The sequence below is a fragment of the Dasypus novemcinctus genome, chromosome 5 (genome assembly GCF_030445035.2).
Source record: "Dasypus novemcinctus isolate mDasNov1 chromosome 5, mDasNov1.1.hap2, whole genome shotgun sequence".
NCBI classification, from domain to species: Eukaryota; Metazoa; Chordata; class Mammalia; order Cingulata; family Dasypodidae; genus Dasypus; species Dasypus novemcinctus.
The window spans coordinates 39,557,166-39,584,643 of NC_080677.1; the positions used below are offsets into that span (position 1 = coordinate 39,557,166).

The 27,478-nt window shown below is 35.2% G+C and overlaps 1 pseudogene; it reads right to left on the reverse strand.

The window, feature by feature from the left end:
• Nucleotides 1–1,504: 1,504 nt before the first annotated feature.
• On the reverse strand, nt 1,505–18,828 carry LOC101427611 (microtubule-associated protein RP/EB family member 1 pseudogene; annotated as a pseudogene).
• Between the last annotated feature and the right edge of the window lie 8,650 nt (nt 18,829–27,478).

Sequence of the window (27,478 nt, forward strand, 5' to 3'; positions counted from 1 at the left end):
AGTACTTACAAAAATTGCATTGAGGGCTTAAGAAAACATTCCTGTAAGCTGAATTTTGCTCAAGAACTATCCAGTTTTAAGCTGTTTAGTGTAATTTTCTTCCTTAATGGAGAAGGAAGACTGAAATCTAATTTATAAAATCAGAGAGCACCCTACATGAAACTAGAGCCCAGTTATTCTGTTCCCCAATCTAATACTTTATCCACTATTTACAATATATTCATGTGCTCTTTGGCAGTTTCTTTGAAATAATTATTAGGTTTTCAGTCTCTTTATGTAATAATGATATGAGTTTAGATAATGTAGCTTTAAAAAAAATTACCACAGCCACTTTTGTATAATACAGTTACTGGAAACATGGGCATTGAAGTATGAATGGATTCAGGTACCAAATTCATCCTTTAAAAATTGTGTGACCATGGGAAAATAAGCCATTTAGTCTCCTTGAACCTCAGGGTGCTTATTTGTAATATATGAAAAGTAAGAGCATCACTTCCAGAGGGTTGTTGTGAGAAATAAATTAGATGATATCCATAAAATACTTAGCTCAGTTGCTGGAAGAATATTAAATAGTCCATAAACATTACTTTTGATGGTTATGATATAGAAATTGCCCATTTACAGAGAATTGTTGTTTTAGGAATTATCTATACACTTATTCTTTGACATCTCTAATTTTCTCTGCTTATTTTGCATTTGAGAAGTGGATTCATTCATTGATGGCTTCATTTACCAAATATTTATTTAGCATTCAATAAGTTCATAAATGGGTTATAATCTGTGTTTATAATATAACAAAATAGACAAAAGCCTGTGCCATCAAGAAGTGTACAGTTTACCTGAAGAAACACAATACATTACATAGAAGGAATGGTAGAGAGGGCAGGAGGGAGAAAATTAGGAGGCAGAGAGCACAGGAGGGGAGGGGTGAGGAGGGAAGGGAGAATTTAAGTGGTGGTACATGTTTTGATGAAAAAAGTTGTTTCATCACATAAACTCTCTGAGGTGGGAATAGCCTAGAATATTCAAGGAATGAAAGGACAAGTGAAGTCTGAAAGAGGGACTGAACAGTCAATGAGGAGGTCAGAGAAGAAACAGGGGCAAGATTAAATAAAGCTCCAGGACATGGCAATATATTTCTACATTTTTCAAAATGTAATAGGAAGGTGTTAGAGAGTTTTGAATATATCTTGATCAGGTATATATATATATTTTTTAACACATTCCCTATGACAGCTGAGTGGTAGATTGTAGAGGGGCCAGAATGGAAAAAGCAAGCAGAGCTATTAGGAAGCAACTGCAGTTGGTTGAGGCAAGAGATGATGGCAGTCTGAACTAGGGATAGATATGGTGAGACATGCTGGGATTCAGGTTGTATTTTTTTTTTTAATCTGAAAATTTTAATAAGATCAGTCCTAATTTACAACAGAAGCATAGATACCATATCTCTTGAACCTAAAAACACATAACCAGGGCAAGACAAATTTCAGAAGACATGTCACTCTTGAAATATAGAATTTTACTTAGAAACTGTTTAAAGTAGGAAAAAAACCCTGTCAAGAAAGACCAGGTGGAAAATGGCTTCCCAATAAAATGGAATTTAGGGCAACAAACGTCTAAAAGGCCACAAAAGAGAAATAGCACCACTGTCATTTGAACAATGGCTAGTTACTTGCATTTTTTTTACATTGTTAATCACTGAATCTGGGTTTTCCTCTGAACTCCACACAGAGCATGCACTACACAACACTTTTATCATAAAATACCTGCTTTCTACACACATTTTAGGACAAGCTACCACCAGAAACAAATCCGTACAAATACATCAGGGGCTGAACAATCTCAGTAGTGGGTGACACACATTTTGCAAAATTCTGTGAAACATAGGGACTGGATAGGCTGTGGGCAAAAGCAAATGAGGAAAAGTTAAGGAATGAAATATGTTAAATATTAATAATTAAGTCAGTCATGGTACTGTATTTTCTGCAAAAGAAAATTAACATTTAGTAATACACTAATGAATTTATCTCCAAAGAGATATTAGTACACTGGCAAAGCATTCCAATAGCAGTGGAGAGCTGTGGACAGCAGGTACCGAAATCACCCCAGCCTTGCAGATCCAAGGTAGCGATGGCATTCACTCATCACTCCCTTTGCCAGAGGTCCAGAAAGAACGTGCAGCATGATCACCTGCCTGCTCCAAGCAGCAAAAGTTAAAGGAGCCAAAGAGGAGTCCCCAGTGGGCAAAGGGAGCAGAGAAGAGAAACATGTTAAATGTAAACGTCAAAGACAATAAAATAGGACACAACCCCCTTTAAATCCCAGAGATGTGGGCAAGTCCTCAGAAGTAGTTAAGATTTAAAAATTGGACATACCTCATTTCCTAAAAAAACTCTATACACAGAAATTCAGGGGATAATTGCAAATATAGTCAGAGAAATGCTCAATGAAAATCGAACTCTAACTCAAATATCTCAGGGTTGAAACACATCTTATATTCATTCGGGCAACAATGCCTCTTGTTCTTTTAGCAGAGATGCAATTGGTCAGTGGCAGCAAATGATTTATAGAGCAACTTTCCTTTTGGGCCAACGTCTAGACTACGAGGATTCAAGCAGCCCTTCAAAGCCTTGTGAACAGCAGGTTCCGAAGGTTCCAAGGTCTGGCCCTTCCATCCTAAACACCACGTAAAACACATAAAGTCTGTCATGTTACATTTTATATTCTGAAATATGGAAGCATATTTTAAATACTCTTAAGGCATTTATTTATTAAAACTTTCTTTGCCAAGATTTCACATTAGCTTAAAATTCAATTCAGTCTTGCTTTTTCTCTACTGTGGTCTCCACTTCAACATATTACATAAGAACACCTTCTCCAGCAATCAGTGTTTCCAGAGCCCCATGGTCAGCCTCTTTGTTCCCTAGGTGAACCAACTAGATGTTAATACTGCTCTACTACAAGGTAAAAGCTCCTAACTCATCTTAATGGAAGAGGAGTGAAACTTCTGCAAAGTGCACTTTTTAAGAGGTACTTTTTGCTTATGAAAAGAAACCAGTGAGTTCTCTAAGAATAAAAGGGAGTATTTTACAGTTAAGGACACGATTTGGAGTGAAGAATTTGGATGTTGCTCTGCTGGTCCAGTTTGTTAATACTCTCCTTGTTCCTCCGGGGAGCCCCCTTCTTCAGGTATCACACAGCCTTCATCTGTAGCATAGAGAATGTCCACAATCCTCTGCAACACAGGGTCATTTCCCCCCTCATTCTCCTGGCAAATCAATTCAATATTCCGTAGTTTTCCAAAGTAGAAATCTCTCTCCTTCTCCAAATCTTCAACGTTAAGTTTTAATACGTTGACCTGCTGCATCAAGTCAGCTGCTTCATCATCCCCATTTCCGACACCAGGATTCTTTCTCACCACACCTGGGCCAGCCTTAGGAGTTGCAGTAGTTCTCTGTGTTGAAATGGGCCTCTGTGGAGCTGCACTGCTATAGCTGAGAGGTTTCTTTGGTTTATTCAGAGCTGGAGAAACAAGGGAGGGAGCCACTGCCGTTTCTTGACCTTGTCTAGCAGCTACAGGATCATAGTCTTTTCCATCATAGTTGGCATCAAAAAACTTCTTGAACCACTGAACGAATTCAAAGTTGTCCTGAAACTTTCCTTTCACTAATTTGTCCACAGGAATTATTTTGTCGACATCCATTCTCTTAAAACCTGCTTGTAATATTTTGAAGTTCTGGATGTATTCATGTTCTAACTTAGCTTGGAATTTCACTTTCTTCAAGGCAACGGAGCCAGGAAACAGCAAGTCCATAAACTGACAGTAGGCAGCCCCTGAACACAACTGTTCAATCTTTGTCAGGTTCAACTGCAGAGACTCATTGATCCATGCCAGCATGTCATGCCGACTTAGGTTATCACTGGTCACTGATGTCGAGTACACGCTCACTGCCATCTTCGGCTCTCGGCAGCACCATGTCCACCGCCTGTTCCCGGCTGCGGATCCGTCTTTGTCTCCTTCAAACGGCCAGACCTCCCCTGCCCTCCCGCGCGATGACGTCACACGCAGGACCCCCCCCCCCCCCACGCGCCGACGTCAGGTTGTGTTTTGAAGGCAGTGCCAATAGGATTTGTGATAGAATGAAAGAATGTAAGCACAAGAGGGGAATCACAGTCTCATCGTTTGCATGGTAGTGACATTTACTGATTTGAGAAAGATTGGAGAACCAGAAGGGAAAATCAGGAGTTCTACCCTGGTCGTGTTAGAGTTGAAATGCTTATTAGGCTCCCAAGGGGAAACACTGAGTGGGCAGAGTTTAAGGGAAGAGTGAGGCTGATGATTTATTTGGGAAACGTCAGCCTATAAAACTGGATGAGGTCGCCTAGGGAGTGAGTATAGAGAGAATAGAGTATGGTTGAGAAATCTGTGCTTGCATATTCCAAAATTGTGGGGTTCAGTAGAGGAGAAGGTTAAGGAAGGAATTATATTTTATTTCCTCTGTAGCAAAATTAAACACTATCCTGGGGTGCTAAGTTTTTGCCCCTCCCTATTTTAAGTTATTTCACACTAATTAGAATTTCTCATTATGTAGTTTGATTTTCTGAGCCATTCTTACTTCTGGCCCTATAATTGTGAAATAACAATTCAGTGAAATCTATTCTAAGCCATATATTCTCCAATGTTTGGAAATTACTAGTGAAAGTGGGCAGGAACAATAGTCCTACTTCTGGCCTTCATCTTTTATTCCCAGAGGTTATTGGGTAGAAATTAAGGTAGTTGCAGTTATTATGAAAAACAAAAAATAAAAAACAAAGCCTACTTAGGGAGATAATCGAAGTCACAGACCTTACATGACATCCTTTAGTGAAAAGATTTCCTGTGAAATGAAGATTTCCTATAAGAAGCCAAATGTCTTGAATAGCAGAGTGAAAATAAATATTGATCTTAATAGCTGGCACCAGTGAAAACATTCTCTGTTCGGGAGAATATACTGATATGTTACATGGGTTGGAATATGAGACCATGAGAAGAGGGTGATAGGAAGTCCAGGAACCAAGGGAGATAGCTAAACCACTCCACATTAGAAATGCACAGATGCAGGGAGCAGGGAGTTAAAGAAAAAAGAGAATGACTGGGCAACATTGCGAGTAGCCCAATTAGTTTAGAAAAGTATGTCTAATGATTATTATTAAGTTGATATTGTTACAGCAATTTAAATTCCACTAGTGTAAACTCCAAACTTTCATCAAAGTATGCTATATATACAATGCCTTCTGTGACTGCTTTTGTATAATTGTAACTGTGCATCTGACTGTTTAGGGATTTTTTAATGTGGGAAACAAGGTAGTCTGCTGAGGTTAACTCCAGGACAGACAATACAAAATCAATACTTAGCACTGAGAATAAGAATTCAACGGGGGAGAGTAGATGTAACTCAGTGCTTGAGTGCCGGCTTCCGGTGTATGAGGTCCTGGTTCAATCCCCAGTACGTCCTAAAAAAAAAAAAAAGAAAAAAAGAATTTAATGGGATTAGAAATGGAAGCCAGGAATGACTGTATGACTCCTTTACCTCTCTTCCTTCACCTCCTTGCATTTGGAAACTGAGCATATTGGTGAGGAGTTAATTAGCTATAAATTGTGAATTGGAAGTTTGAACCAATCTTGGGATGATTTAAGGAGCAAAGCAACTCCAGCTGTTATCTGGAATTTACTTCAAAATTCAAAAATAAAAATTTTATGCCATATGAATGACAGTGATATGGTGATCCTAAAAAGCACATCTTTTAGCTGCCGTATAAAAATCATGCAATGGACTTGTTAGAATTATAGACTATGATGTTCCATCCTAGACTAATTGAATCAGAATCCCTATTGGGTAATAAGTAAGAAGTTGTGTTTTTAAGTTTATTCAGGTGATTTCAATGTATGTACTATATAGGAACTACTGATATGAAAGATATACAAAACATATAGCCTTGTTCCCAAGGAGTTTAATTCTGGTTTGAAATCTAAGATCTGCTGTTTATTACCACGAAGCATGGAGCATGTTACTTAACCCTCTTTAGGATTCAGTGTCCTTGTCTGCAAGATGAGAATATAACTTGCTGGATTAGTGCCATGATTAAATGAGAAATTTAATCTAAAACTGACTAGCAACATGCCATGCCCAGTCCTGGAAAAGTAGTTGCTGTTATTATTATTTAGGAGAAGGGAAACTATATAGTAGAAAAATGTAATGTGCAACAAGAGTCAAGAGAAGCAGACATTGACAAAGTTGGAAAACAGGAGATAGAAATGGTAAAATCCTTCAATACTTAAAAGGTCTGAATGGCACAGATATATTCAACTGATATTAAATCACAAAAATGGTAGATATTATCTCATTATTTAATCCTAAGGTTAACAGGAAGTATTTAATACTAAGCTAATTTGTCAGTAAATTTCTTTGAGGATCCTCCATTTGATTTATTTTAGTTATTTTCATGGCAGTTTGGATGGCCTACTGCTTGCTGGTATAAGTGTCAGAGACTGTGTAGGCGTTGTGGGTGTTTAGCTATCTGGATGCATCTCCAACAATTATCTTCTCTCACATACTCTCAAAAATTTTCTCTTCCTTGAACTTTTTGTATTTTTAGCAGTTATAAAAGCACATCACACAATTAAAGAGAGCCAAACCTCAAAGATAAAGTAACTACTCAGCATATTTTAGATAAAACTTCTCCATGTGGAAGTCATTAGAGATAGTGGTAATGAAAATCCCTCTACATATGAACATACTGAGTTGATCTAGTGTCTTCTGGACTAGTATGCTTGGCACTAATTCTGTAGTCTCTGATTTAAGTATAAATGGTCCCAAGGAAGGATTACATTTTCTTTTAGATTGTTTTTTTTTTAATTAATTTATTTCTCCCCACCCCCTCATTGTTTGCACTTACTGTGTCTGTTCCTCTTCCTTGTTTCTTTAGGAGGCACCAGGAAATGAACACGGGACATCTAATGTGGGAGGGAGGTACGTAATTGCTTGAGCCACATCCGTTCCCTGCTTTGTTGTGTCTCTCATTATAATTTTCTTCTTGTGTCTCTTGTTGTGTCATCTTGTTGAGTCAGCTTGTTGCACCTGGCCATTGCACCAGCTTACTGTCTTCTTTAGGAGTCACTGGGAACGAAACCACAGACCTTCCATGTGGTAGGCAGGAGCTCAACAGCTTGAGCTACGTCTGCTTCCCTCTATTAAATTATTTTTAATGTTAACGCCCAACTTTTCTTGACACTATATACAATTTCCTGTTTGCATAGAAAATATAGTAAGGCTTTTGACCTGTTTATTTCCTAATATTAGACATCGTGTTTTGCTTGAAGTTACCTGCATTGCTTTAATCTGCAACTACTGTTTAGACTTCCTCTTTATGCTTTCCTATTGCAAAAAGAAAGAACTGAAAAGTTGGAGATTTAAGATCTAGATTATGCTATTCTTTCTTACTTTTCTATTCAGTGGCTGAATGAGAGCACATTTATTCATTTATAAATTAGAAATGCCAATAAATGCTTGAAATATTTTGATGCTTAAATACACCTGAATTCATACATGTGAAAACTGGTTTGTAAACTATCAAGCATAGTTCAAATGTCCTCAGTATTGTTATTTAAAATGCATGGAGTTGGTATAAGACTCAGGGTGTTTGGCAAGTCTACCCTTCAGCACATCTTTCCTTACTTCAGTGAGACTCAAACTAATTTAGTACTCTCTTTCCAACTGCTCTTCTGCTCCTAGCCCCACGCACCAGTGTCCTTATAGGCCACTGCCATTCCCTCACTCAGGGAAGGGGAGTGATCAAAGGGAGTGAAATTGTTCCCTCTGATCCTTGCTCCTTCTTCGGGAAGCACCATGAGGGGATGGGTTCTTTGCATACACAGTGATCAGAGGTACTGTAGATTTGACAAGAACTGTTTTCTGTCACTGTACTTGAATTCTTTTCCTCACAAACCCAGTGAGGCAGTCCACCTTGAAGCATAAGAGCTACGTTCTAATTTAAGTCCTACCATAGACAAGGTGATTTTAATCATGCCATTTAAATTCCTTCTGTTCTTATGTTCAGTGGATTTCAAGAACTGTAAACTTGGCCCAGTGGTTAGGGCATCCGTCTACCACATGGGAGGTCCTCGGTTCAAACCCCAGGCCTCCTTGACCCGTGTGGAACTGGCCCATTCACAGTGCTGATGCACACAAGTAGTGCCCTGCCATGCAGGGGTGCCCCCCACGTAGGGGAGAGAGGAGAGTCACCCAGCGCAAAAGAAAGTGCAGCCTGCCCAAGAATGGTGCTGCACACACGGAGAGCTGACACAACAAGATGACGCAACAAAAGGGACACAGATTCCCGTGCCGCTGACAACAACAGAAGTGGACAAAGAAGACGCAGCAAATAGACACAGAGAACAGACAACCAGGGCGGCAGGAAAGGGGAGAGACATAAATAAATAAATAAATCTTAAAAAAAAAAGAAAAGAAACTATATTCATCTTATCCTTGTCTGTTTCACAGAGACTCTGTGGGGACATTTTCTTAAGAACATACACTGCTGTGAAATTATTAGGGTCAGGCTTATTTTCCTTTTGTGACCACAGGTAGTGCAGTTTAAGTTTTGGGACAGCATTTGAGCCTTAGAATATAATGTCGGCATACTGAAAGCAATTATCTGTTTCACTCACAATGACACTTTCCTGTGATCCTCTTATTATGCTAACAAAATTTGAAATGTCGTCCATATCTGGCAATTGCTGATGCTTTATGTTTTCCCTGCCCTTTTATCTCAAACAAAAGAATCTATTTTGAAAATTTCATCTTCTAAAGAAGGCTATCAGTTTACAAAAACTCTTTTTTTAGGACAGATATATATTGTTCAAGCTCAAACCTAAGCAAAATGCTGATACTACTGCATCTTTCTTCAGTCACTTCGTATCATTTGCATACCTGTGCTATGATGATAAGAAAAACTTGGAGAGAGTACGTAGAATAGCCTCACTGCATCACCATCAGTTAAAATGTCATTTGTATTTCTATTAAGCACAATACATAGCGATTCCAAAATATCCATTCAAATGCAGATATTTTATGGAGCCCTTCTTTGATGTCAGGGATATGAAAATTGTTAAGACGCTTTATTAGATAACAATCAAAATCATTTCAGCAAATTATTATTTTAAGTCATTAGAATCTGGGTGACCTTGAAGAGGACAAAGTTTTAATTAGATTCCTGGCTTTAATGCTATTGTGGATAAAGGTCTGGGGGAAAAAAAGACTGTACAGGTTGCAGAGTCTTGTGAATCTCAAATATGTTATCTCTGACTAAAGAGACTATAAAAAAAACAAGGAGACCTCATTTTACACTCTAGGCCTGTATATAAAGCTCTATTAATTTTGTTAATGTGGTACAAGTTCTTATTTTATGGGCATTAATTTATGGGCATTAATCATTTAGCATATAATTAATACTTAGACATAGTGAATCAATATAATTATGAACAAAATTCCTTGGAAAGCAATAAAGCAATAAATGAGATTGAATATGCAAAAAAATAATGTGCATTTATCAAGATGAACAAAGGCTTGTGTATCAAGAAGGAATCACCATCTCTTTCCTATTTCATTGTGAAGGATTTCTAAAATGATTTTAACTGGACATCTAGTTGAGGAGCAGAAAAGAGTAAATAGGTACTTCAGGTTACATATGGCACATTGAGCATAATCACTTACTTTGAAGCCGTCTCAATCCTCCATAAATTGATAGTAAAGGAAACCAGTATTACATACTCATGAAGACAAAGAGAAAAAGGAATTGGTTATAATCACATTTTCTGAAATGGAAAGATGGACAGAAAGCTGAAATCTGCAGATGGAGAAGCTAGAAGCAGGAAGATTCATTCAACATAACTGGAGAAAGACTCTTGAATCAGACATCCCAAGTGGGGATAAATGCTGGGTTTGAGAATATGAAGACTGGTTGCACAATAGAGTAAACATCTAATTTATTAGGCCTATTAGGAGCTTTTTGAGAGTAAAAGGGTACATTATTAATAGTTAAACCACGCTAAGTGGCATATGCCAGGATTGTCCTAGGCAATAACATGTTAATGCTATATTGTAGTACCTGTTCAAATCTTTTGCCAATTTGCTTAATTGTACTATATACCTTCCTCAAATTGATTTGTGTGACTTCTTTGCATAGTGTATTTTTAAGAATGTATGACATAATCAAATATGTCCACTTTGTCCTTTCATATTAACCCTTTTAATGATCTCTTTAAGAAACCTTCCCCTTAATAAGATCATGAAGATCATTATTTATACTTTTTTCTAAAGTTTTTAAAGTTAATTTTCATATTTAAGTTTTTAATCCACCTGGGTTGATTTTGTACATGGTGTGAGATATGGGCCAAGCTATAGGTATATGTTTTTTATGTATATCACAGCACTATTTTTTGAAAAGCCTATGTTTTCTGTTTTGCTGTCACAAATCAATTGTCCATTAAAAAAGCAATAACTCTGTTTCTGGTCTTTTAACTTAGAAATAATTTTTTTCCTAGGTCTCTTTATCTAAGTGAAACAATAACATGCTGGATTTATTTCAATAACTTTAAAGAACTATCTACTAAAACATGTCTTCTTAGCTAATTCTTTTACAAGTGGGTCATGAATACAATTGACCCTTAGCATGTCAATGTATTTCTATAATTAGTATGTCAATGTACACAAAAAAATCTGTTAGAATTTTGATAAGAATTGATTCTTTAAGTTAATCTAAGAACTATCATTTTTATAATAATGAGTCTTCCAGTCCATGAATATAGTATTTCTAGTTAGGTCTGAAATTTGTCTTCATAAAGCTTTACAAAAATTTCCTCATATAGTCTTATGTATTTTCTTAGGGCTTGCTAATTTTTAGTGCTGTTGCTAATGTTATTTAGGTTAAAAAAAATTATTCCCAAAGTGCCTATTACTGGCATATATTTGTATATTAATTTTTAAAAATTTTAAATATTTTTGAATGCAATGACCTTGCTAAATTTTTATTAAGCTTAGTAGTTTACGTGTAGATTTTTTTGGATCTTCTGTGTATACAATCATGTAATCTGCAACTAATGACATTTTTGTTTCATTTCCAATTTTTTTCTGTTTCAGTGATTTTTCTTGATGTACTGCTTCTTCTGACTAGCACTTCAATGCACTGTTGCATAGGAGATAATGGGCATCCTTGTCTTGATCTTTAACTTCAAGGATAAACCTTCATTTTTCAACAAGTAGGATATGTGCTCTAAGCTGTAGTGTAGATACCCTTTATCAGCTTATAAGGAAGCTTCTTTTTTTAAGTCTAATTTCTATGCTTTGTTGATGTGAGTGATGAATAACTTTGTCAACTGCTTTCCCCACATCTGCTTAGGCAATTTTGTGATTTTTCTCTTTACCTGATTATATAAAAAATTACATTGTTATATAATAACAAGCTAATGTTTTCTTTTAATGTTAGCCACCCTGGGATAAACCAAGCTGCTATGATGTGTTATCCTTTCTACATATTACTGAATTCAGTTTCTTAATATTTAGTTTATCTCTTTTTCAACTACATTCAAAATTGAGATTGGATTTTATTTTCCTTTTCTTTAAATTTTTTTTTAATACCAAGGTTATGCTACTCACACAATGAGTTGAAAATGTCTTATTTATTTTTTCTTCTCTGGAAGAATTTGTGTAGGATTGGAATTATTTCTTCTGGGAATATTTCATAGACCTTATCAGTGAAGCCATCTGGTCCTATAGTTTTCTTTGTGGGAAGATGTTTAACCACAGATTCATTAAAAAAAAATAGTAATAGGAATATTCAGATTTATTATTTTTAAATTGTTTTCTAAGTATTTGAAAACTATGCATTTTAAAAATATCATCTCTATTTAATATTCACCCCATCCTAATATTGGTTATTTGCAACTTTTTTAAAATCTTGATTTATTCTACTACTGGTTGGTCAGTTAATCTTTTCATAAGACCAAATTTGGCTTTGGTGTCCCTCTATATTATGTACACTATTTTTCCTTCTATTTCATTAAGCGGCTCTTACCTTTATTTTTCCTTCCTCTACAATATCCTTTACTACTTACTTGAAATGGAGGCTTAGTTCTTAAATTTCAGTCTTTATTATTTTTTAAGATATGCTTTTAAAGCTATGATTTTCCCTTTATCACTTTAATTTCCTGTGATAATTTTTTATTTACTCTATGGAATTCTTTTTCATTACTCAGTTTATGATATTCCACCTTCTAATTTCCATTATGATTGTATATGAAGTATATTTATTATTTTCCAATTTAATTTTAGTACCTTGAAAATATATTTATTTTAATTCTATTGTGGTAAAAGAATGTGTTCCATATGATATCAATACTTACAAAATCTTTGGGATGCCCCTACACAGTATTATTCTTGACTAATAATGTCTATGTTTGCTTGTATTTCCTCATGATTTTACCAATTTCTCTGCACTTCATTCCTTCTGTCACCTGAACACTTTAATATGGAGTCACTTTCTATCTTCCCGTATCATATCCTTTATAATTGTCATTAGTAAGGGCTTCTGGTGAACATTCTGATTTTTCCTTCTGAAAATGTCTTAATTTTGCCATATTCTTGAAAGATACATGTTCTATTTGAGTATAGAATTCTAGGTTGACTGTTAATTTCTCTCTGTTTACTGATGATATAATTTAATTGTCTTCTGGCTTTCATTATGCTTATGAGAGATCATATATAACATGTTATTTTAGAAGGCAATTTTTCTGTGTTTTTGGTTGCTTTTAATATATCCTCTTTCTCTTGGCGTTCTGCATTTTCATTATGATGCTTAAAGCTGTGGTTATCTTCCATGTCTTTCATCCTCTTTCCCCCCCTACTCTCATTCTTTTGATTCTCCATATGCCATTCTTTATAATTTCTTCTTCTGTATCTACCAGCTTATTAATCTTTTTTTCTGTGTTCAAATTGCTGCTAAATATCCCTATTATCATCTTTTTTTTGGCTATGTTATATTTTTTTCTAGAACTCTGCTTGGTTCTCTTAAACTGTACAATGTCATTTTTATAACTGTTTTTTGTTCCCTACAGACATTTTCAGGTATGTTATTTATGTCATTAAATGTGTGAACATAGTTGTTTAAAAATATTTGCTTGTAATTCCAATACCCAAAGTTATATGAAACTAGCCTTTTACTGTATGCTTTTTGCCAATACACATTTGTAAGAAGTCTGTGCTGTATTAACAATTAATAAAATACCCGGATCTTAGATTAAACCTATGTTCTCTACTTAACTAGGTGAAATAGGAGAAGCTAGGCTACACTGTGGTTTATATCCTTGTAACCTCTGTCGATTAACACAGCAAAATGGATTTGTCATTCATGCAGTCCTCTGCAGGTTCAGGTGACTCTCCAGTTTACGCTCCAGCTAATCCCTGGAACCTGTGAAAACGTTCCTTCACAGGGCAAAACAGTCTTTGTAGATGAGGTCAAGTTCAGAACTTTGAGGTGGGGAGATTATCCTGGATTATTGGGTAGGCCCACTATAATCACAAGGATCCTTATAAGTGAAAAAGGGAGGCAGGAGAGTCAGAGTCAGAGGGAGACCAAGAATGTGACTCTTTTTGGCTGTCGAGATGGAAGGAAGCCATGAGCCAAAGAATGAAGGCAGCCTTTAGAAGGTGGACAAGGCAAAGAAATTGATTATCCCCTGGAGCCCAGCCAACATTTTAATTCTAGCCTGCAAGACCCATCTTGGACTTCTGGTCCTGAAAACTGCAAGATAATTAATTTGTGTTGTTTTAAGTCACTAAATTTTTAGTGATTTGTTACAGCTGCCATGGGAAACTAGTCAGTATTGTTTTCAATCACCACTTCTCTACTTCCCAACCTGCCAACACCTTGATTTTAGTCCACTGAGACCCATTCCACTGAGACCCATGATCTTAAAACTGTAAGATAAGTAACTTCTTTTAAGCCACTAAGCTTGTAATAACTTGTTATAGCAGCAATAGAAAAACTAAAACAGATTTTAGGCTGTCTACCCTGCATTAGCTAAGGCTCAGATCTTGTGGCTCTCCACCTCATCATGAAGTTTCCTCCACAATCGGTGCAGCAGGTCGAGATAGAAACTAAATAAGGTTGGTCTTCCTAAGTGAGAGCCCTTGCTATGTGAGGCCTCCTTCTCTGCCATCATGGTCACTTGATTTTTGTGATTAACATTCTGATTCTGGGTGGCAATCATTCAGGCTTGCCGTCATCAATTAGCCAAATCATTTTGTCCTCTTTAATGTAGGATGCTTTCTGGTCAGTGTTAACTAGTGCTTTTACCACTCCTGCACGTTCAAGGACCCTATGTAGATTGCATTATGTACCCCTGAAAAGACATGCTCTTAATTTTGGTCCATGTTCCTGTGGGTATGTGCCCATTGCAAATAAATCTCTTGATGTTATTTTTAGTTAGGGTGTGGCCAATTGAAGGAGGGTGGGCGTTAATCCAATTACTGGAGACTTAATAAAGATAATAAACTGGAAGCCAGGGTCAGATAAAGCCATGAGAAGGAGCCAGAAGCTGGCAGATGATGGGTATGCCTAAAAAAAGAGGACATCACCATGTGACAAAGTAGGCCAAAGCACCCATAGATTGCAGGCCAGCCAGAATGCTACTGACCCCAAGAGGAAGTGAGCCTTCGAGCCTCTGGAACCGAGAGCCGATAAATTCCTGTTATTTAAGCCAACCCAGTCTGTGGTGCTTGAGATAACAGTTCAGGTGAAACTAACTCCATGGATTCCTCGACGCTTTGAGCATCCGTGGTCATATACTTTATTTTTATATATCTTATAAGCCCCATAAGATATTATTATTATTGGTGTTTAAGCAGTCAATATTTTAATCTACCTACATGTTGCCCTTTCTGTTACTCTTTACTCTTTCTTGGAGTTCTCTACTTTTGCGTGGAATCATTTTTCTTCAATTTAAAGACTTTATTACAGTGTTACTCATAGTGCCTATATGCTGACCAAGAGTTCTCTAACCATTTTCTTTCCTGTCTGAAAATGCCTGTATTTTCCCTTTGAAAGACAAAACAAGATGCAATAACATATTAACTTCAGAAAAACAAAATGTTATTAAAGAATTAAATGGAATCACTGCCCAGTATATCACTCAGTTGGGAGCATTATCTATAGAGCTACAATAATATTAACTCTGAATAATGATTTTTAAAAATATATTTTTATTTGAAGTGTATCATTCATACATGAATGAACATGCATCAACAATACGTGTATAGTAAAGTTTGTGAACTTACAAAATAAACATGCATAACATCATACAGAGCTCCCGTACATCACCCTCCACCAGCACCTTCCATTGTGAAACATTTGTTACTAACTATGCGTGCACATCTTCAAAATATTACTGCTAACTATAGTCCCTATCTTACATTTGGTGTATTTTTCCCCCAATCCACTCTATTTTTTTAAAATATATTTTTATTACAGAGGTTGTGAACTAAAAAACAATCATGCACATGTGTAGAATTCCCAAACAACACTTCGTCACCAACATACCATACTGTGGTGGAATATTGAATAATGATTTTTACAAAATTTTTATAATTTGGTGATTGCTGTCAGGGGAAATGTGTAGATTAGGACTAAATAAATATTTTCCATAGTAGGGTAGCCAAATCATTATATTCCATTCTAGACAGTCAATAAATAATATTTAAAACTGGAAAATTAAGACAGTATTTGAGAACTTGAAAGTTGTGAGGCACTAGAAAATACAGCTACATAATTTGAATATTGCTGCCTTTAGAGAGGGATTTGGGGAGAAGTTGGGAGAGGAAACTGCTGTTCTTCAATATAAACCCATTGGAATACTTGAAGTTTTAAACACTATTCATGTGCTACTTTGACTTTTTTTTTTCTTTTTTTAACCTTAAAAAGCCAAAGTTCTGATGAGAGGTAGAATGAACAGTTTGGGGTATGACACAAAACTACCACAGAAAAATGAGATGTGAAAGTAATTTTGGCATACTGGTAACAAACATTTTAGAAATTAAGGTCTTGTGCCCTATACATATTTTAATTGGACATTACTGAATGTGCCTATAGATTAAGGAGTGCATATTATAAAGAGGACTATTGACCCTAAGGCAGAGCACATTTCTTCTCATACACTCTTTGTCTGTTCATTACTTCCCCTCATGCATAGTACCTAATTCTGCATGCCTTTTGCTTATTATCTCTCCTGCATATGTTTCTTTACTTCTGTTTCTCTCTGTTTTCTGCTCATTTTGCATTTGGAATTGAAGAGATCCAAGAAGACTAGGTCATTCAGATATCAGACAATATAGGCTGCTCCTGTTGAGCAAGCATTTACACTAGGCTACTGTATTTGAGCGGATGACCCAACATCAATCATTTAAATACAATTTTCTTTCTGAAGCTAGATGCAGGGATAAAAATATTTAATACCCTTAATGATAACATCAGTGCACGTGTGTTTACATATCTGTCTTAAATCGAGCATCTTACTCAATTGGGGTTCCATAGGGCACAAGCAGTGCCTACCACCACCAACACCCTATCCCCCTGACCCAAGTTCAGGAACAAAGTAAGTTTCCAATTATTTATGTAATTACTTATGTATATTAGAGGTATTACCCAATGCATTTATACAAGGGAAAACATTTAGATGCATAAGAATTGGAACAGAAGAAGGATATTAATTTGTTTCCTGATCTTGCTGTAACAATTTACCATAAACTTAGTGGCTTAAAACAACACAAATTTATCTTATAGCGCTGGAGGTTGGAAATCCAACCCAGGTCTCATTGGACTAAGATCAAGATGTCAGCAGGGCTGTACGTTCTAGGGAATAATCCATTTACTTGCCTTTCCTAATTTCTAGAGGCTGTCTTCATTCTTTAGCTCGTGGCTCCTTCTCAGTCTTCAAAGTGCATCACTCCAACCTCTGTTTCCATCATCACATTTCCTTTTTCACTCCATCCTTCATGTATTTCTGTTATAAGGACTTTTGTGATTACATTGGGGCACAGGTAATCTAGCATAGCGTTCCCATCACGAGATCCTTAATGTAACCACATTTGCAAAATCCATTTTGTCATGTAAGGTAACATTCACAGGTTATTGGGATTGGACATGGACATCTTTGGGGATCATTATCTTGTCTACCACAGAAAATTGTTTTGCAGACATGATACTGTAGTTGATTAACCCAAAAGAATCTACATTAAACCTAATACAAATAATAGAATAAAGGAATCTATTAAAGTAGTAGAATATGAAATTAACATAAAAATCAGTAGACTGCTTCTAAGTAGAAAATCTCATAGAAAAGATAATGGATGAAAGACTCCATTTATAATACCAATAAATTATAAATTACTTTGGGAGAAACTTGAAAAATCTATATGAATAAAACCTTAAAACACTCTTGAAAGACACAAAAGTTATTTGAACTAAAGGAAGGACCTCATTCCCTGTTGTTTGGTAGAATGACTCAACATCATAAAACTATCAATTAAAATACTATTTTTTTTCCTGGAACTAGACACCTTGATTCTAAAGTACACATAGAAAAATAAGCATGTATGAATAGTTAGGAAAAGCATGAAAAGAAAATCACTATTACTAAAACTATGTGAAAGAGAAGCAATGAGGGCTTTTAATCTCTAGTCCTGAGAGAAATTAAATATAGCCTTTTATAATTAAAATAGGGTGATAAAAGATCATGGGTTTGTAGGTAAATTAACAGAAGACAATAAAAAGTCCAGAAATATCGAAATTAAGTATATGGTAAAGGTTGCATCTGAAAATTCTGTGGAAAACATGGTCTTTTAAATGGTACTGGGAGAATATGATAGATATTTGGGAAAATATAAAATTGGATTAATATCTCACAGGGATACCACATTAGATTCCAAATTGAATAGAGATCAAAATGTTTAACAGAATAAAATCATATGAACAATTGAAATAAAAAGAATGAATTCTTTTCTAACATGGATATAAAGAAAGACTTTTAAACTTTGGAATAAAAATTCATATGCGATATAGAAAAGACTGATAAATTATGCTGCATAAAAATAAAAATTTGCATGGAAGAAACACCATAACCAAAGTCATAAAACTGGTTATCCATGTCCTTTGAGTAGTCTTCTTCTCCACTTGACTCTGGGCTTGGCCATGAGACTTATTTTGGCTAATTAGATAATTCAATCTATTGCTTTGTTTGCTAAAACTTATACTATTCACATATGCCTATTAACAGTAGAATTGATAAAAGGGAGATAAATAATATTTTCCAGCAATGTGAATATATGCTTGTACTTCAATACAAATTTTTGAAAAAGAGGAAATAATTTTCAAAATGCTTTAAACAACTCAATAGCAACAGATGTTTGCACACAGGATTGTGGATTCTCTATTAACCAAAACCACTGTTATGACACCAAGATTGATACACCAGGAAGCTGCGCAAAAGTGCCACAGTGCCTCAGCATTCACATGTAATGGAACAAGTAGCCAAGATCATAAATAAGCAAGTGTTGAAAAAGACTCACCCTTGATTGTTTTCCCCAGAATGGGTCTCCAGACTTCTGTTCATAATCATAGTTACGTTGGCCTTTGCCAAAATAACATCCTTGCGATATTTTAAAGGCAGCATCTCTAGCTCCTGAATGATTCAAGGAATGGAAAATTTAGCACAGTTGGTAAGATAACCTCATGATAATTTGTAGCCTCTGCTCCATGATTCTAAAAATAGAAACCACTGAAGCAACTCAGCCTTTGGCTGACACAGCAGAGCATAAAAGTCATTGCAGCATAAAGGCTTATAGCTGGACTTTCCATTTGTTAAAGCTGCTTATAGAGTACCATGGACCTTAACAACAGGGACCCATCATTGCCCTCTTCAGCACATGCATTGCCTTTGATTTAATGTGCTCATAGACTGCTTAGGCCAAAGAAGGTATGTGGGAAAAAGCTTTCCTCTTTGGAAAAGCAAAAACTATTCTGGAGGGAAATATCCAGTAAAAGTGACATTTGCAACATCTGGAACTCAGTAAGATGATCTCTGTTGGCTACATTTTCTGTCTGAAAAAGTTTGATATAATACGGGTGATGACTTTGTTTAGCTGTTTTCTCCAAAAGTGCATATCTTTAAGGTTTTGGCTTTAAAGACATAATTGAATAGGCAAGTGAGTGCTCCAGGTTTCAAAGGTGTTATATTGATTCATAGATGAAATAAGCTTAAGTCTTTTACTCCAAGAAGGTGGTAAGAGGAACACGTTTCTCTCTCTTTTTCTCCCTTTTTTCCTTCCTGCCTTCCTGCCTTCCCGCCTTCCCTCTGCCTTCCCCTTAAACATTGGTTCAGGTGCTGATTAGAAACAGAAAAGGATATTAAAGTTTCGTACTCAGTCACCTCTCTGGGTTTTTTTTAGTATATTGATTACTGAAATATATCAATCATATATGAACATGCATAAATAATAAGTGTATAGTAAAGATTGTGAACTCACAAAATAAACATGCATAACATCATACAGGAGTGTCATACATCACCCCTCCACCAGCACTTAGCATTTGTTACAAACTATGCAAGAGCATCGTCAAAATATTACTACTAACCGTAGTCAGTATCTTACATTCGGTATATTTCTCCCCCAACCCACCCTATTTTTTTAAAAAAATGTATTTTTATTCCAGAGGTTATGAACTTACAAAACAATTTTACACATGTAGAATCTCATACAACAACCTTCACTAACACACCATACTACACCGTAGCGGAACATTTGTTACAGATTATGTTATTATAGCATCAGACCTCTTCACTGTTTTTCCACTGCTCAAAATATCAGTGAGTAATGGTGGGTTTCAAGAAAGTGAATATCTGTCCAGTGGAAGAAAAATTTGGCTTGAATTCTGCCCATTCAGTGGGTAGTATTTTTCCTAGTGTCTGCAAAGGCACTTCCAGTCTCAGTGTATCATGCACAAATCAGATTAAAAGACTACTATAAAATTTCCAATTGCAGCAACTTTCAGCCTTTGATAAAAGACATGAGATGGGATAAGGAGACTTCTATATAGGAGTCTATTTTTAGGGTTTCAGATGTTTCAAGAGAAGATCTATCTATCTCTGGGGAGTAAAGCTGTCATATACACATGCAACCCTTGGCACCACTCTGATTATATAGTCTAACCAAATGGGAATTCAAAGTAACTTCCCAAAGTATCATTATAAGTACATTTATGTCTCAGCAGATGGATCAAGATGTCAGATTCTCATGGCCTTTGCATTAATTCAAAGAAAAGTATACCCTTCTTGAGATTTTGAAATGTTCAGCAAGCATCTTTTCTACTAAAATATTGACTTGTGCAGTGGTAATTGATTAAAATAAAGGTATGCTTTATTCATAATGTTCCACAAAGTGAACGAGAAAATTGGAAATTGTCATTTTAAAATGCTATATGGCTTATTAAACAAAAGTAATACATTAGCAACAATAACAACAGCAAGAAAAAGAATAATGTGCTTTAGGAAGTAAGCAATTTATCCATTTATTCATACAACAAATGCCTTCAGAGTGCCTGGGTTTTGTGCTAGGCTCTAGGCAAGCACAAGAGGCAAATGCACATCTTGTCATTAAGGACATCAGAGTATTTACTCTGAGCTCTGGACGAATTATCATAAAATAGGATCACAGACATTTACCCTTAATCTCAATCAAAATCTATGTTTAAACAATGCCACATACCTGATAAAATCACTATGACAAATATTCAGTTGAGTTTTTAGTGTTCTACTGGCAAACTGGCCTACTCTAGGCTAGGATTAAGTTAAAATGAGGTAAATACATAATATATAGTAAAATCTTAGAACAGACATGTGATATATGTCAAGGAATAGGACAAATTAAGTTAGAAATTTCTATTGGAGAAGAAAACATGAAAAGACAACTCTAAATGTGGCTGGATGGCCTGGCTAGATAGGTTGCTTGTGCACAAGCAATTAAATTGGCACTATATGTTGAAATTTTGGCACTTAACAGATTAGTTCAGGGGTTCTAGGAGATACTGTTTGGTGACTATGGAATAAAAAGGTGTGCGTTCAAAGCCTACAGGTGTGTGCGCACACACACACACGCTTAAAATCTCAGCATAAACTGTTCAGTAAATTCTGGCAGCAAATGGAAAATTTTTGCTTTAATACTTGTATTAAGGTTATTTGCCTATTTCCTCCTAAAAAATAGATGTTGGTTGTGGCATATAAAAGGTACTGGTGCTTCTAGTTACTGTAGCTGCGTTCAGTGATGAAACTGATCATCAGTCATGATATTCTTTCTACAGAATCTTTTTCAACACTGGGTGCTGAAAAGCAATAGCTATCTGTAAGAATGGAAATTGATATGGAAGGTCCCTGTTTTCCCTTATCTGTATGCCTAATTAATTATAAGAAATTATGCCAGTATAAAGGGATTATTTATCAGGACAACAAAGGAAATTATAAGATCTAATATTTATGATGTGTCAGGCAATGTGCAATTTATTTTCTCTCCAGTATACCATTTATGTTTACGTTCTACCTAATAAAAATATTATCATTATTCCCTTACAAGAGGTTAAATAATGTGCCACAGTTATATAACTAGAAAGTGGTAGAGCCAGGTTCAAACCCACATCTGTCTGATTCAAGATTTGCAGTTCTCAAACTCCCACCACATGTAAAAAAAATGCAATTCCTCCTTCTCTGTGAGAGTATTTTGGCTCTGTGCTGACTCCTGCTTTCTGGTATTCTGTCTAAATTAAGCTCCCAGAGATTCCCCCTCCTACCTTCTCTATTCCAGGGAAATGAGTAAGTATCTAATGTTGAGCTCAGATTATGCAATTGAAGGTTAAAGGGAAAATACTTTGTTTCCATCAGTCTGGTGGTTAAAGGTGGCCACATGAACAAGACAAAATGTTACATTTATTCATTCCTTCTGTAAACATGAACACTTTTACAGGCCTCCTGTGAGAGAGAAAGATAAACAAGGCATTTGAAATCCAGCCTTACAGGACAATGAGTAGATTGCCCATATCCTTATCCTTTGTAAGGAAAAGCTCTCCTTCTTGCTGTGCTCAGAGTGGACGGTGGGAAAATCCCTTGGAGGAGATTTTTTGTTTTGTTTTTTTTGTTTTCCAGTGAATGCAAGCTAAGTTATTCAGACCCGTAATCCTCTAAAAATAACTAAATATGGTAGATAAAAATCCTTAAATGTATTGAATTACTGACAAGATGGTGAGGAATTATCATGCCCAAATAAAGGCAAAACCAGAATCAGAGAGGTAAGCAGAATGAGACCTGCTTTTACCTTGTAGACACTTGTCCACCTTAACACATTTTAACTTATTTTGATACCTTAGAGGCAAAGTGGAAGAAATAGAAATCAAAGCCCCCAGTATGTATAAAGTAAGGAAGCTAAGAGGAGGATCTTCCCTGCTAATAGCTGAGAAACAAAAGACTTTGTTTGGTTTAAAACAAATCTGGCCCAGAAGTGCCCCTGGGCACTTACCAGAAGCAATTTCAAATCCTTTCTAGAGGCAGGCACATTTATCCTAGCCTCCAAATGATTTTTGCCAGGAAAGGTAAACAAAGGTAAAGGTAAATGGTCAAAAACAAAGCATATAAAGACACATAGAATTGTCAGAGAGTACAGAGGCACAAAGATCTCAGGTGATCAGAACATCAAAAATGGACTATTAAAAGAATATAAATTATGCTTTTGAGTTTAAAGAGGTAAAATACAAGACTGAAAATAACCACAAGTTAAGGAAGCTAAAAATATTGAAATATCAGATTATAAAAGGACCAAATGGAACTTTTAGAAATAAAAAGTATAACTAAAATAAATAGTTCAAAAGATGACTTTAATAGAAAAGTAGACACAGCAGAAGAAGAGATAATCAGAACACTTGTAGATGTGTCAAAAGATAAATATACAGCACTGAGAGACAAAACATTGGAAAATATAGCAGAGAGGGAAAGGGTAGAGCAGTAGGTGAGAAGGTATGACATAGCTAATCAATCTCAGAAAGAGACAAGAGAAACAAGAGGCTTTGAAAAGATAGTGGTTGAAAATTTTCTAGAACTAAGGACACTAATTCAGACTTAAGAATCTCAACAAAACCCAAGCACATAAATAAAATGAATTCTGTATCTAAAGACATTGTAGAGAAATTCCAGAACAGCAAAGAGAAACAGAAAAAAATTCAAGGCAGACAGAATAAGAAAAGAGTAGCTTTTAAACTGACAGCTGGCTTCTGAACAACAAAAATAGAAGCCTCAGTTCAATGAAATATCTGAACTATGTTGAAAGGTTATTACTTAAAATTCTATACCTAGCCAAAATGGATTTCTAGAATGAGGATTAAAATAGATATCTTCATATCAAAACAACAATACAAAAATAAAACTATTGAGAGAGTTTATCATTAGCAGTCATGTTAAAGGAAAATTTAAAAGATAAACTCAGGCAGAAGTAAAATGATCCCAATTAGAACATGAGAGGAAGGAATGAATAAGGAAAAAATATTGTGATGATTATTGATTAACTCTAAATGAACATTGACTTATAAAATAATATATTAAATGCCTTGTGAGCTTTAAACAGGTAGAATTAAATACTACAAACAATAATATATAAAATGCAATTAATTAAATGAAATAAAGTAGTCTAAGATCTATGCATTAGCTGGGAGAAGAATTGAGTATTGATTTATTTTGATAGTGAGTAGGTATGTTTTAATTTCTGTGGTAACCATTAATAAGCTAGATGTGGAGAGATAATCTCAAAACTAGGAGAATAGAAGATATTGAAATATTAACAAAAATATTCCATCAGTCCAGAAGAAGACTAGTAAGAAGAAAAAAATGAAATAAAATCAAATAAATAAAATTGCAAATATGTCATATTTATATGCAGTATGAATAGATCCTTTGCTCCAAGGAAAAGACAAAACAAAAATTCAGAATGGATTAAAAATATATATAAAATTTAAGATTGAAAGTAAACAAGGAACAAAGGACGTAGTGCAAAAATTAAAAGAAAACTGCTATTGGATAAACACTCCTTCACCATGATAAAAGTTTTAAATTCCATAAGAAGATGCAGCACTTTTACATTTATAGGTACCTAATATTAATAAAATATTCTTATAATGTAAATACGAAGTGAAATAGACAAAACCACAATCATGGTGGGAGATCTAAACGACTATCTTGAGAATAATAAGACAATGACACTATCAGCAAGAATAAAAAATATTTGAATAAGTAGCTAATAAACTTAGCTTAATGGACAGATGTAGAACTATACCCAAGTACGATATAGATATTCTTCTCTAACAAATAAAACAATATTTGGGCCATAAAGCAAACCTTGACAAACTTCAAAAGTCATACAAAATATATTTTCTCACCAAAATTCAATTAATTTATAAAACTATAACAATACATATTTGAAAAGATAGCATGGACAACTTTATGCTTCAAAACGAAGTGAATAAATTCCTAGAAAAATATACCTTACTAAATTTGGCTACTGAAGAAATAAAAAAAAAAACCTGAATGTGTCTATAAATACTAAAAAAAAAAATTGAGTCAGCAGGTAAAAAATTTCCCATGAAGAAAATTCTAAAACCAAATGCCTTCCCTGAGGAACACTTCCAATTAGTTAAGAAGAAATCAATGTAATGTTAAAAAAAACTCTTTCAAAGATTCGGGGAAAACAAAGGATTATTCCCCAACTCAGCTGGCACTTATCATTCAACAATTTTGAAGGTGGGTAACGTGCTTGACTAAAAGCTGCAGATATAGTAACTTAAGAAATGGATGAGGTCCCTGATCTCTTCCAGTATCGGAGATGCATATTACGCTGTTTAATTTAGTAATTAATTATTCAGTCTACTTTGTGATAAGGGCGTCAAGGTTAAGTACAGGATCCTGGTGTGTTCCGGATACCATCCAGGCTGTCAGGAAGGATTTCTGAGGTGACATTTTAATTTCGGTCTGAAGGAAGTTTGCCAGCTAAGTTGGAGTGGCAGTAGTATATTCCAGACATTTCAAATAACTCCACCTTTGTTTTCTTAACTCAAACTGTCAGGATATTCCAAATGTAAGAGACTTGGGAAACCTCCTTTATTAAAATTCCAGTTTCCCTTAATTGGAGTGTAGAGTGTCTTAATATGTGCTTCTCTACTGACATTTTGCTGCATGAAATGTAAAAGGAAGGAAAGAGCTGAAATTCCTTAATATGTTATGGCAATTAAATGTTAGTTGTGACACCTTCCAAAATTAATTGCTTCATAAAAATGCATCTTAGAGATATGGGTACTAATGATAATTAACGGGAAACTTTGAACAGTTGAAATATGTGATACTTTCTACTTTCAGAGGAGTTTTAAAAATTAAACATTCATATGGTGTGTGAGCACTACTGTGCTCTAAATTAAATTTGCTGAGTAGAAAGTATATGAAGTTTCAAAGACATAGTTTCGCTAAAAATTCTAAATTTAAAAGTGGGATACTAGAGCCAGAATGGCCTTCTAGAAGCCATCCATTTTATTTTTGTTTAATTGTTCCTGTTTTCTTCTTCAAAGTTGCCTGTAAAACCCTGCTTTTGTTTTCAGCCATTAGATTAATGTTGACCATTTTAATGAACACCGAAAAATAATTTCATAGTATAAAAAGTTGTGGTAGTCTTAAACATTACAGGCATTTACTATAAGTGAGTCTGTAGATTTGATTAAAAAATAAACAGTAAACAGAAGAACAAATAAATAACTATATAAATATGTTATATTTATATATAATGCACACACACTCATAGCAGTGGGGTTGAGTAAATGTTTAAGGGCCTCTGGAAGCAACCTGACTAGGAATCTAATTCCAACTTAACCTTTTATCTATCCATGTGAGGTGTGACTACTTACTTGCTGCTGTAAGAATGAGGTAGGTGCACTCAGCACACTGTGTTGTAAGGGTTTGATAACCAGCAAAATGCATGGCACAAAATAAGGTCACAATAAAGGTCACACTATTAAACCGTTAAATTTAAATTACTCTGCCTCTCTTTTTTGTTATTGCTTCCATCCCTGTGGAACAGATGATCACCTTAACAAGAACGTCACACCCAGACTCCATACCTCATCTACCCTCCAGTCCTTTCTCAAAAAGTCAGTTTACCCATCTCAACACCACATTAAAAAAGTCCCTCATATATGAAGAATAAGTTCCCTTCAGTGTTTCTATTTTTTCCCAAGCAGTCCTTGTACTTTTCTTACCTCCTTGACAAAATTGGCTTTCCGATTTTCCTTATAGCCAACAGAGCTCTTACTTTCAATCCTCTTAACTCACAGAAATAAGAGTGGCATCCTTGTTGCTGTCTATGGCAATGTTTAGCTCATTGTTCTCCATTTTTAACTGTGTCCTCTTTACACTATTTCCTCATACAATCCTTTTTCTTGATTTTACACCCTCTCCTTGAGGGCCTTTCCCTATGTTCTTTAATATTTCAATTTTTTCAGTCACTGTCATTTTGCACTGTGACTTCAATAGCTAGGTGATAATAAAGTCATATATATGTACCTTACAATAACCAAACCTCCTTGCACTTAGTTTATTGTTTCTGAACATTACTGGGAATGTTTTCAGAACCACATAATAGCAGAGATTAGCTAACTAACTAATCACTAACCAATTTCCTCTTCTTCTTGGGCATGCAAGTAGGCTATATTTCCCAGCCTCCCTTGGAATTATGTGTGGCATATGGATGAGTTTTAACCATTAGAAAGTGAGTGAAAGTGATGCCCACCATGTCAGGTTGGCCCATCAAAACCTCCCACATATTATTGTGCATGCTTTACCAAACCACCATCATAATTCTGATGAACATGTTAAAATTAGAGGCCTAAATATTGCAGAGGGGTGAACATAAAATAGAAGGGATCTGAAACTCTGAATCACTGCTGGAAAAAAACACCTACTAATTAGTAATTTGGATTTTTTGTAAGTGAGCAAGAAACTTCAATTATGGAGGTTATAGTAGCTGATCCTACCTTAACTAACACATATACAGATTGTTGACATGAAGAGTATATATTATTTAAAATTGAGAATGTTACTTGGAGTCCATTTTATTATTATTATTATTATTTTTAGAAAGTACAAGGGATTGAACCTAGGATCTTGTACTTGGGAAGCAGGCAAGATCCTGCTACATATGCTCCCCACATTTTATCCCTTTTAAATTAAATTCTATTTTGTTTTAAAGAGTGGAGAACAAGATAGAAAAATTCAAAAGAAAAGAATAGTATGTGAAAAAGAATGGAGGATTAAATTAAT